The 12,489-nt window shown below is 40.8% G+C and overlaps 1 long non-coding RNA gene across 1 annotated transcript; it reads left to right on the top strand.

Annotated features, from left to right (window-relative positions):
- Positions 1 to 6,785: 6,785 nt before the first annotated feature.
- Positions 6,786 to 7,567, top strand: LOC125179202. Its single transcript, XR_007157180.1, has 2 exons — positions 6,786 to 7,173; positions 7,422 to 7,567. It is a non-coding gene; the product is annotated as an uncharacterized LOC125179202 (long non-coding RNA).
- Positions 7,568 to 12,489: the final 4,922 nt, after the last annotated feature.

Raw genomic sequence — 12,489 nt, 5'->3', positions numbered from 1 at the left:
GTGCCCTAAGCAGCTCACTTAATGGAGGAAAATCTGCTGACTCGGAACAAGACTGACTGAAATCGCCTTCACTCTTTCGGGATTTTCACGGGTTTTCACTTATTTCTTTCACTTATTCTTTTTAGTGCACGGAACTTTCTTATTTCTTTATTAAATTTGGTGGTGTTTCTTCAATAATAAATTTATTATCCTGATAACGAGAAGTTATGCGAAGATCGTCAATGCAAAATATTTCCCAGACAAATGATACTCATAGATATTTGCACTAGGCTATTCAGACAGCTTATTTAGATTGGTGCAGAGACAAAATTTGAACTATGTCAACCTACATCACCACCAGAATTCCGGATGCGAGTAGTACTAGCGCCCCAATGCGCACGCTCAGCGGTTACCATCGACGCAGAACCCGACTTCCCTTAAGGTCAGCCATGAGGGAGGTGTCTCCCCAGGGCTATTTTATATCACATGCACTCGTCAACCATTTCATCGCTTACTGTTCAGTTCCGGTATTTAAAGTTGCATCATATTGACGAACTCATAATCTTAGGTAAGAGTAGAAGGCACCATGACTGCCAGTTCTTAAATGTTCATCTCACATCCCACTGAATGAGGCGATCAAAACAACTGTGGAGGCCTATCACGCTAGCACTGTCCTATACGAAATTATTAAGATTACCACGATGGACTTTAGAGATATCCTTAAGTTTGTCCTGGAGAACCACTTCCTTGAGTTCAATGGAAACTATTATAGAGAAATGATTGGGGTAGCCCAGGGATCGAAATGCTCGCCGGAAGTCGCTGACATTCATGTACTCATTAGAGAAAAATTTCTCGGAAAATACCAGGTTTAATTCTGTACAAGAGATACCGGGACGATATCTTGATCTTAAGCGAAGCAAGTAAACTTGAAATTCACTCATTGCTCGAGGACTTGAATTTACTCCACGAGTCTAACAAGTTCACTCTGGAGTTGAGCGACCAAGAGCTTAATTTTTGGACCTCACAATATATAAGGGCGAAAACTTTAAGAAGAACGGCATCCTTGATGCAAAGACCTCCTTTAAACCGACCGAAACATTCCAGTGCATACATGCATCCAGCGCCCACCCGAACTTTTGTTTGCGAGGTTTTATAAAAGGCGAAATTTTAAGACATTAGAGGAACTGCAATAATGCATCAGATTTCACAAAAACTGTGCTAATTTTTTACAAACATTTAATAAAACGGGGTTATAGTAAATAACTGTTCTTGAAGCAACTCAGAGAAGTTCTAAAGAGGAACAGAGTTGAAAATAAACCCCTGGAAGGTATGTCAGGTGTCTGTTTCTAAGACCACCTGATAGATTTGTCACTGAGATTAAGGATACTTTGTTGTTATTCCAAGTATGACTAAGGCAGGACAAGTGAAACGCACGGTTAACACTAGATCTATTATAATAATAAAGTGGCTCGGTGAGTACAGAAGTAAGGGGATTGACAGGCACAGCACAAGTACGTGCTGGAGGAGCGGCTAGCAAGGTGACGGCTAGGCAGTTCCGCTACAACTGACGAGCGGTGCACAGATCGAGATATATATAGGCCTTAACAGGGATGACGTCACTGAGCGGGATTCTACCATGTAGGTACAGAACAGGCTATTAGATGGTGACGTATGATAACCTAGATGGTGATAGAAGATCACCGGACATCTCCCCCCCTGGGTCGAGTTTTGATCGTCCTCGATCAGTTCCAATTGTAGGCCGAAGTTAAAAAAATTAATTAGGGACGCCTTAGCGTAGCCATACGCAATAAGTGCTGAATTGAATTAATCCATGAGTAATGACTGCCTAATGATAAATAATTAATTCAAAGTATGAGTCACTTCATGACTACATGACTACATAATTTCAGGAGTGAAATATGATTACCTGTTAGCATAATTGATGTTTGATCGATTAGACAAACACAAGAGCTTAAAGTGCGACTTATATCTAAGAGAAGAACATCTTGGGTCTCCTGGACTTCGGCACAGGTGTTGCCACGTCCTCTTGAGTCTTCGGCTAATCTTCGCGAGAACAGAAAGTTCACGCTCGGGAAAACATAGGCAAGGCATTAATATTGGTATATTAATTGAATAAATTTAAACCGAATATTAATCTGACCATAAGTGGATCAGGGCAACTTTATTACGTTACTTTAAATTTTTGGCTTTTTAGAGGTTAGCCTTTAATATGATCATTTACGTTAAAGTAACTTGTATTAATTAGTCTTGATCATGTAAGGTGAAGAATTGGTTCACAAAGAGTGCCAAGGTACCTAAGGTACGCTTACAATTTTGTTATAAGACTAACAGTAAAAAATAACAATGCACAGGTATATAAAAATATCTTATACAACATTGTTATGAGCTTTAGAGTTTGTTAGCACTTAAGTTTAGTAATATCCTATCGATGTCATATTATGTCTTAATGCGAATCAGCGATGATTATTTTCTCACCGTGAATGACAAGGAGGCCATAAAATGGAGTGAACTCACTTCCCTATCCCCCCATAGAAGTTGGAGTATCGCAGCGAGAACATGCCTCACTCTTTTACATAGGAAGGGTCGCTAGCGCGTTCCAACACGTCAGTATGGGTGACAATAGTTACCATGGGTGACGGAAAAAACGACGAGTTTGCGATGACAATTTCCCTTAGAATAAAAATTTACTTTTAAAATTAAGTGGTTTACAAAAACCTTTTCGGCAAAGCCAAGCTCGAGGACAGTTCTCGAACACGACTTACCATTTCTTCTGCATCCTTGATTAAGTCTAAGACAAAACAATACAACTTCAGATTCATTAGTCTTAAGGAATGCGATCCACTTACGGTCTTATGTACTGTCTTGAGTAGCAGTAGCTGCGTGTCGACGAGACCAGCAGATAGAGCGGGTCGAACAAAGTCGTGCAGCTAATGCCACTTTACAGGGTTTCTACCAGCGTCATGTAAAGTATCGCGGTCGGCAGGCCAAGACTCCTGTGAAAACATAATTTAATACACATCCACTGACTAACAGAGTTGCACAATATTTTATAAGTTACATTTTAGTGTCATTAAACAGGGATCCTAACGTTCATAAAAAATAAACCAATTGCTTACAGTATTCCTATTTCCCCAGAAAGAAATCTTAATACGACATAAGCGGTTAGCGGTCGGGTTCTTTCTAAATCTCTTTACTTTTTTCGACGTGAGCTTCATGGTCATAAACCACCACCATAGAGCTTGGATATTACCAGTCATTCAGCCCACAGCTCGATCTAATATTCTCGGTTAACCGTGACCGAGGTAACCGTCTGACTCCGAGGGTTCTCATCTACTTTATTAAAAAAATATCAATTGTTTCACCAAAACAAAACCATATATAATTAACCATCGCATGAGGTCCAAGCCCTAATGAAGCCTCGACCATTACAAATTGTTTGTGGCTGGCTCATACTCCCTCTTACCACAGACTTCCAATATGGGAATTGTCGATTGATATATAGCAATTGGATACATCATAGCTAGATACATCACTACTCGATACATCGTATTCTGTACGGTTTTCTGCATGCTCCATTCACGATTATTTTCTTTATCTTTATTTTTCCTGCGTATGCGCTCCAGCAAAAAAAAATTCGAATTTGTCACTAGTCAGCATTGAAGGAAAAAAAATGTCTAACTTAATTTGATAACTGAAAGTTTCCGTAATCCAGTAGTAACCTTAAAATTTCGAGACATTTGCATATGCGGATTCCCCTTTTTCTTTAGGTAATCCAAGAAGAATAAATATTTTGTCCATTATTTTTAAATTAATTAAAAACCATTCAACGCATATATTTATCACCGCTGACTTTCATCTTTATAACAAAATTAAATCGAACTTCCCCACGCAGTGTCCAATTTTATTGTATTTCTATTTAGACCACGAAGGCACGACTTCAATCAGTTTCGTTCGCCTACAGACTTTTATGACCCAGCTCTATGGCTCGCCAGCTGCAGGCTGCGGTTCAGAAATTATCCTGAGGGTTCTTTTGTAATAAAAGTGTCGTTTGAGTAGAAAAGTCATAGTTAACCAGCAAGTATATTGTCGATGTGACAGCGACGAATCTTTCCCGTCACGGTGTGTTCAACATTGTACACGCTATTACTAATTTTTTCCCTAACCAAGTATGGTCCATCGAAATTTGCGTAAAATTTTTTGTATTCATTTTCTTTAGGAACATGACGACCTTTAGAAATCGTGCGAAGTTTAGTTTTCTTGTTTTTTTTTTTTATTTAAATACTCATCCATGCTTTCGTTTAGCACCTGTTTGAGATATTCACGGATTTTTGCGAATATATGCGTGGCTACACGGTAGTAGTCTTCGTAGTTATAGATAGGAGCTTCTTGCTCGCGTGCGTCAACAGCTGCAGGGTGATTTTTATCTGTAGCAAATAGCGCGTAATGAGGCGTGTCACCTATCGTTACGTTAAATGCTGTGTTAACCGCTCTCATTGCTTCAGGCAAGAACAGGTCCCATTCGCATGAACCTTCAGCCTCAACGAAATGTTTAAGTACTCGAATTATGTTCTGATTTTTTATCTCAACCAGTCCGGAACTGGACGGATGATAGGGCGCAATTTCCACCTTTTCGATACGATAGTTATCGTACAAGCCTTTCATCAGATCGCTGGTAAATTCCTTGGCATTATCTGATATTAGTTTGCTCGGGCAAGTAAATGGGGCGAACACGTGCGTGCGAAGTGCGGTTACTATGGTTTCAGATCGCTTGTCGCTTATAGCTACCATTACTGAAAACCTAGTCAGGTAATCGCTTACTACAAGAATATATTTGTTTCCTGCAGAAGTTTCGGGTAGAGGACCTAATAAGTCCATTAATGCGATTTCCCACGGTTTATTTGGTAGTTGAAAATTTCCAATCGTAGTTTTCCGTGACATTCGTCCTGTCTCTTTTAGACAACTGTCACAAGCGTGCACGAGATTAAGAGTCGCCTGGTTTTCCTTAGGGTGATAAAAGTTAAGTTGAAATCTTTTTAATGTTCTTTCATGGCCAAAATGACCCATGTTTGCAGGTTCATGACACATTTTAATTGTATCGGTCGAGTATTTGTCTGGCACACAGACATTGATGTGAACGTCCGCTAGTCCTGCTCTAGTAACTTGGCGTTTATAATAGAGTACATCGCCCTCCAGAAAGAAATTTGTTTTACCAATTTCGCTTTAAGTGCGCCATCGCGTTTAAGCGTGTGTTGATTGTTCGTGCGCCACGAGCGTATGCTGCGCCATGAGTCACAGTGTGACTGTGCCACAGCGAGCTCCGAGTTATCCTTCAACTTAAGCATCGCATAGAGGGAAAGCGTCGAGTTGTCTGAGTTTGTTATTGAAGCTTGGCGTGTCGTGTAAACACGCTCTTCAAAAATTTATTCAATTTCTCGCATCATGTCGTCATCCACGCACACCTCAGAGTTAATACGTGACAATGCGTCGGCAACTACATTTAGTTTACCTGGAATATATTTCACAACCGCATTGTATTCTTGACTTTGCAAATTTCATCTTCCTAGCACCGCATCTTCCGGCATTTGTTCTAGAAAATAACGAAACCAAAGGTTTATGGTCTGTTAAGATTGTGACTTTATAGCCTAATGCAATGTACCTGAATTTCTTTAAGGCAAAAACGACGGCAAGAGCTTCTTTCTTAGTTGTGATATAGCGGCGTTCAGTTTCAATCAGCGTTTTTTGATGCAAAGCAATTTGGCAAGAAAATTGTTCCATGCTGTTGCACTAGCGCCGCGCCCACAGCCTGATCGGACGCATCGGTCACGATAAAAAATGGCTTAGATTAATCTGGGTATTGTAGAATGGGTTGTGCTAATAGTTTTTCCTTTAGTGAATCAAAAGCCTCCTGATGAGTTCCGCACCACGAGAATGCAGAATCATTTTTAAGCAAGTCGGTCGATAGGGCAGATATCTTCGCAAAGTTATTAATGAATCTTCTATAATAAGATGTAAAACCCAAAAACCTTTTGACTTCTGTAGCATCTTTCGGGACAGGATAATTGCGAATGCATTCCGATCTCCCGTCGTCAATTTTTACGCCGTCGTCCGAGACAGTATGACCTAAGAATTTGAGTTCCTTTTTAAAGAACTCGCCTTTTGAAAGCTTGATCTTCAGTCCGGCTTCGCGAACCTTTTTGAGCGCTTGCTCGATGTGAGTGATATGCTCATGTTTTGTTTTGGAGAAAATTATTATGTCATCAAGGTACACAAGTGCTGAAATTCCAAGTAATTCTGTTAGCACTGCTGACATTAGCATTTGAAATACGCACGGCGCGTCGACCAGGCCAATGGATAATCGTGTGAATTTAAAATGACCTTTTCGGGTCGAGATTGCTGTTTTTAGTGAAGCTTCTTCAGTCAAAGGGACCTGCCAAAAAGCTGAAACGAGGTCAATATTTGAAAAGTAAGAACTACCTCGTAGTGTATCAATAAGTTCTGAAATTTGCGGAAGAGGGAATCGTGCGGGTTAAGTTATTTCATTTAATTTCCGGAAATCGATAACCGGCCTCCATGAGTTATCCTTCTTTTTCACTAAAAGGATGGGCGAATTCCATGCGGATGTTGTTGGTTCAATGATGCCATCTTTCAGCATTCGTCAACCGCATCATCAAGCATATTTTGATGGGAGTGCGCCATTCGGTATTGTTTTACATAAACAACATCTGTTGAAAATTGTTATTATTCATTTCATTTTATTTGAAGCCATGAGTGATCACAATGTTCCCCATGTCTAAACTTGAATTAATTTCCGGCGGTATTGTCTCCATTGCCGTGCTTACCTGTGCCCACTTGCATTCGCCATATAGAGGTTAACCCGCAACCTCGAGATTTCAGCTCTGCCAGCCGGCCCAGCCGTCCCAGTTCATCACCAACTATCACCGCATGACGACCTCCTCTACACACTACTTCAACGCGTGTACGGATCGCTCCGTATCTGTGTATTTGGATCTTCGCGTAAGGATGGAGAGCAGCTAGTCCTTCTTCGGTCAACTCCGTCAGCGAGGTGGCACTCCATAGAGCCGCTGGCACCCGACGGCGCGCAGGAGGCCGACTACGTTGAATGCTGCAGTCTGCGTCGTCTGTGGAACTCGATGCAAGCCTACTGCGGTAGAGGTGGGTCGCAGTGCACGGATTTGGAGTGACATGCCGGTCGGCCCTCTACTTTCAGTTCATTTAGTCAACCCACACATTGTGATCACTAATGCTTGTCCCACTCGTGAACTATAAAAATGAATATCCTGTGTTATATCTCATAAATGATTAATTTATATATATAGCTTCCAGAACTATGTTCCTGGCATTATTCTTCAGTTAACTAAGATCAATCCCAATATTCTAAAATATATATTCATTAATTGCAGGCATTCACCTCTTGTTAACCGCGTGCGATGCAGCGGCGGCGCACCAACACTCTCGACGTCCTCGGGAAGTTTGCCGCTGCTTCGATGTGCGATTGAGGCGGCGCAGCTCGTAACCATCACGATAAATATAATTAACTTTGATTCATTGTCGTGCGTTTCTTTCCACCCCCACTCGATTGCGTTTTCAAGAACATCATTCTTATTTGTGTCCTTCAATTTGATGTCATGCGTAAGTAAATGAGTGAGTCCTAAAGGCTCTCCTTTCAGAGCAACTGCGTCGCGATTGCGTTGAAGGACTGATAGTAACGTGAGCAAAGTATCGCCTGTTTCCGGCGTATTAACATCGGATGCTGCCAGTGGATAATTTTGTGAATTTTTCTAGGTTTTTAGGCACGCGTCAATGAGCGTACGTGCAGCGTTTCACTATCGATTCTCTCAAGACTCGACAAAATGTGATTTTTATTCAATGTTAATTCTTCAGCACAGGCATTAAGCAACATTATTGAGCATTTACCGTCTTTAATATTTACTAAGCAAGACGCTATTAAAATTCCTTTTAAAAAATTACTTTCGATGTGGTAAGTACCGTCAGGAACTGATGGACAATGAATCCTCTCCAAGGGATGAGAATCACCCTTCATCCTTGTTCATGGAGTCTGTGAGAGACTCATTTTTATACCAGAACATCACAAAGCCAACCCATTTTAGAGGTAATAAGACTCCAAATACTCTAGACCTAGTGTTTACTAGTGAAGAATCAATGGTAGAAGAGCTTTGCCACGAGGCTCCGTTGGGTAAAAGTCACCACCAGTCATTGTTTCAGTATTAAGTGCTATACAGAAAAGACGCCTCGGAAGCGTGAACGTTCCAACTTTGCGAAAGGCGACTATGTTAAACTTCGTGAATCAGTGAGTGCAGCGAACATTTCGGACTGTATCATGTACATGAATGTGGCGGAGTCTTGGTCATTCATCAAGAACGTAGTTATGTCTGCAGTTGATGCGTGTGTACCTAAGATAAAGCTCGGTGGAGTCAGAAAAACACAGTGGGTGAACAATACGGTTAAAGCAAAGCTAAAAGCAAAGAAGGAAGCCTACAAGCGTTATTTACGAACTCGTAGCGATGCTGAGTATAACCTGTATGCAAGAGCTCGAAATGAAGCTAAAAAAGCTTGTCACACCGCAGTCAAAAATTTTGAAAAAGACGTTGCCAAAAACTCGAAAAAGAACCCGAAAGCCTTCTTCTTGTATGCTAGTTCGAAGTGTAAGACAAGGGACGGTATTGTTGATTTGAATGTAAATCAACGGAAGATATCTTCTGACGAGGGCAAGGCCAATATTCTAAATCAGTTCTCTAGCAGCGTCTTCACAGATGAGGACTTGAACAGTATTCCAGCTATTGAGGAGCGACCAGTGGACTCGAAGTTAACTAGTTTCGAGATACATGAAGAGGAGGTTCTCAAGCGCCTGGTCTCCCTGAATCCCAACCAGATCAGCCGCTAAACTTTTTTTTTACTTTTTTTTTTCTCTCTTCTTCTTGCCACACATTTCCTACGACACACAGCAATCCCCAAATTGTGGCCTTTTCCTGTGTGCATTATTAGTGTTTAAAACAATCTTACATTAGTTTTACCTAGCCAAAAAACCCTAACGTAACCTAACCTAACCGAACTGAACACAGCCTAACATATCCTAACCTAACCTATCCTAACCTAATCCTACCTCACCTAACCCTACTTCACCTAACCTTACCTTGCCTAACCTTACATAACCCAACAAGAACTAACCTAACTTAACCTATCCTAACCTTTCCTAACCTAACCTTTCCTATATCCAGGGCAACCTAGGTGAACATGCTTTATTGAGAGTTCCATGGTTGCGTTGGTTGCTAGAAAAAAATGCTCCCAGTAGAAATACGTCCAATAAAGCATGTTCCCCTAGGTTGTCCTGGATATAACTGTTATAAATAAGTTCCGTAGTGATTATATTATGGCTTAACATGGCTTAACATGGCTTAACATGGCTTAACATGGCTTAACATGGCTTAAGATGGCTTAACATGGCTTAATATGGCTTAACATGGCTTAACATGGCTTAACATGGCTTAACATGGCTTAACATGGCATTTGCTACAGCAGTTTTTGCCAATAACTTGAACAGTTGTCAGTACCACTTCATGCTCTGCTTAGAGCAGTTTTGAAGACATCATCTAAATGAATTATAAACTTCCCATTTAGCAGCATTTTACCCCAGAATGATTTTTAGGTTGAGTATTGCAGTTACATTCCAATTTCATTTGCTCAGAAAATGTTTTTTTAAGCATTAGTACCCACATGATGCAAATTTTTAATGTAGTTATGTAATTAATACCCTGTATCTCATATGGCGCACATTGCCTAGAAAGATGAAAGTTTCCATTCCAGGCGACGTGCGCCAATAGAGGCTTACAGTTTTTATGTCAGAAGCTTGTAGAACTCACTTAGACAGGAGCAGCGCACTAGCCCTTATCTTGCTGTCTTTTCTGTAACTAAAGTTATTCAAGTTTGAATAAGCCACATCACTGGAATGCAGGCTATTTTGCGAGTTGCAGTCAAAGTGTTGAAGATGCAGAAGAAATTATACATGGCTGCTGATATGAAGATTGCAGTGGACAAGGTGAATGCACAGTGAATGCACAATGGCATGTCCATGGATATGGTAATATCACATCAATAGTACAATAATCAGAGCTGGGCAGCACTACTTTGAGATGTAGCGGCGGCTACCGCTACATGCTCTAAATGCAGCACCGCTACAGCTACTGAAAATGTAGCGGCCGCTACATGTAGCGTGCTACTGCCCACCTCTGGTAACAACCAACATGTTGACACTAATAACAAGCTGAGGCTGACAACATTACGCCGAAATCTTTCATACAGTTTTATTCTGTAATTTATATTATGTATGTATCATGCTGGTTTTTTAATAATATTTAATACTATTAAGTAAAATCTAGAGGCTTTATCTATAAATGTAGCGGTAGCGCTGTAGCGGCAAAACCTCATATCGCTACTTGAATATGTAGCGGGCGCTACAGCTACAATAGCTTAAATGTAGCGCTGCTACCGCTACCGCTACTGAACGATACTGTATGGATATGGTAATATATCAATAATGGAAAAACAAGTAAAAAACGCAGAAAATTCCATTTATTCTACTTTTACATCATCTTCAAAGTAAGAGGAGGACTTCAGAGTACTCTTAGTAATGGATGAGTACACTTAGCATGCTTCAAACGTTTTAAAATTGAGTTTTATTCCAAGTGTCCTGGATTACCTCGTTCTCAGTTGTAATACGGGACACTTTTATTTTGCATTTGGCAAGCAGCATATGGAATTTTTTTGAAGATGCCATTTAAAAGCCCTCGCAAAGAGCTTAAAATGAGCCCAAACTTGTTTATGAAATGTTTGATGATAAGAAGTTATTAACGAAAAACGCTCAACGTGGGCCTTATTACCCCATTTGGCAGTTCATATTTTTGTCCCAGCCGTTGCGGTCCTTTCAGCATTAATTTCTTTCTATGCTGTTGGTTTGATATAAAAATATTTACATATAGGCCTACAGATACATCTGCATGATGTCATGGCTTTGGCCCGTATGCTAAATAGGGCACTAGCACTACGAAGTAGCACTATGCACTACGAAGTGTCCTGTTGGTATGCTAAATACGTCACAGACACTAAGCACTTCGAAGTAGCTCTACAATGTTTAGTGTCGCACTACTGATTCGTATGCAGAAAGACTTTGAAGTGCTGCTTCGCTGTTAGAGTACTTTATAGTGCCGCACTACGCTATCACTATCAGTCTAATGAAGAATGGTAGTTAAGTGCTCAAATACTTAATTATTCCCGAAGTAATTCTCATTCTTTGCAGAAGATTGATGTAAAATGTCTAATTATGATGGTAATGGTACTAGTGAAAATTGTGATGGTGAGCTGAAATTCGCAATGCGTCTGAGCACCTTTCCCATCATATATTCAAAGTCCACGCTTCCCAAGACATCGAACAAAAGAGAGAAGCATGGAAAGTTCTTGCAGAAGAATTCAAAATGACTCTAAAAAAATCAAAACATGGTATCAAAAACAAGAAAAGTATTTTCTACTTCTACGCTGTTCATCTGTTTCGCCAAGGAAAATGTCAGCCATAAGAATAATATGTTGTTCACTGAAGCGGTATACTTTTTTATATTCATGGCATGCTGCTCCTGAGGTTTTACGCGATGATGCCTTTGCTGTAAGCTAAACAGATCCATAGCTGACGAAGTAAACAAGGTGAATATACCGTAGTGTCGTCGTGAAGTGCGGTGTGTAGGACACTTCAGATTTTTGTAGTGCGCGTTATGCTTTTGGCCCTATTTAGCATACCAACCGTAGTGTTCCATGCCGCACTATGGCTTGCAGTGCGTAGTGCTACTTCATAGTGCTAGTGCCCTANGGCTTACGCCTGCGAAGTGGGTAAGGTGATGCGACAGTCCGGTGCGGGGCCGTTCCCATTTACGGCAGTCTGGTGCGGTCTGCGGACCCTGTGGCTTACGGCATTTGTAAGAAGTGATGGTATGGGCTTAAATCATTGGTGTAGGAGCTATTGGGCGTAATCCGTTTGTAGTATCAGTTTGTGGCATGAGGCATTGCTTGTTTCAAGCTGGTGTGGCGAAATGAGGCAAGTAAGAACAGCTGCATAGGTATTAGACTGACTATTTCTATTGCATGTAGAGGGTTGGCATTGGCTTTTGGGCTGATTTAAGAGTCAAATTTTTGGGCTACTGCCGCTACGGCAGCGCTCCCATGCAAATGAGTGCTGCAGTATGTGGAGAGTAAGGGATGTACTATCAAAGTTGTTAGTAGCATTTTCTTATTGAAAATTACCTGGCAACACATCTTGAATAATGCTGGCAATGAATTCCAAATAGTGCTGGCAACGTTTAAGGCTTAAAGTCCGTATCATGGCAACGCCGACCCTGTCTAGGGGGGCCAGTGCTTATCAGGCTATCAATCTATCAGCATATGAAACCTTCAATTTATTATTTGGTA

This window comes from Hyalella azteca, unplaced genomic scaffold (assembly GCF_000764305.2).
Source record: "Hyalella azteca isolate HAZT.00-mixed unplaced genomic scaffold, Hazt_2.0.2 contig15700, whole genome shotgun sequence".
Taxonomy (NCBI): domain Eukaryota; kingdom Metazoa; phylum Arthropoda; class Malacostraca; order Amphipoda; family Hyalellidae; genus Hyalella; species Hyalella azteca.
The sequence above is the reverse complement of the archived record's forward strand: the minus strand, read 5'-3'. Positions and strand labels throughout refer to the sequence as shown.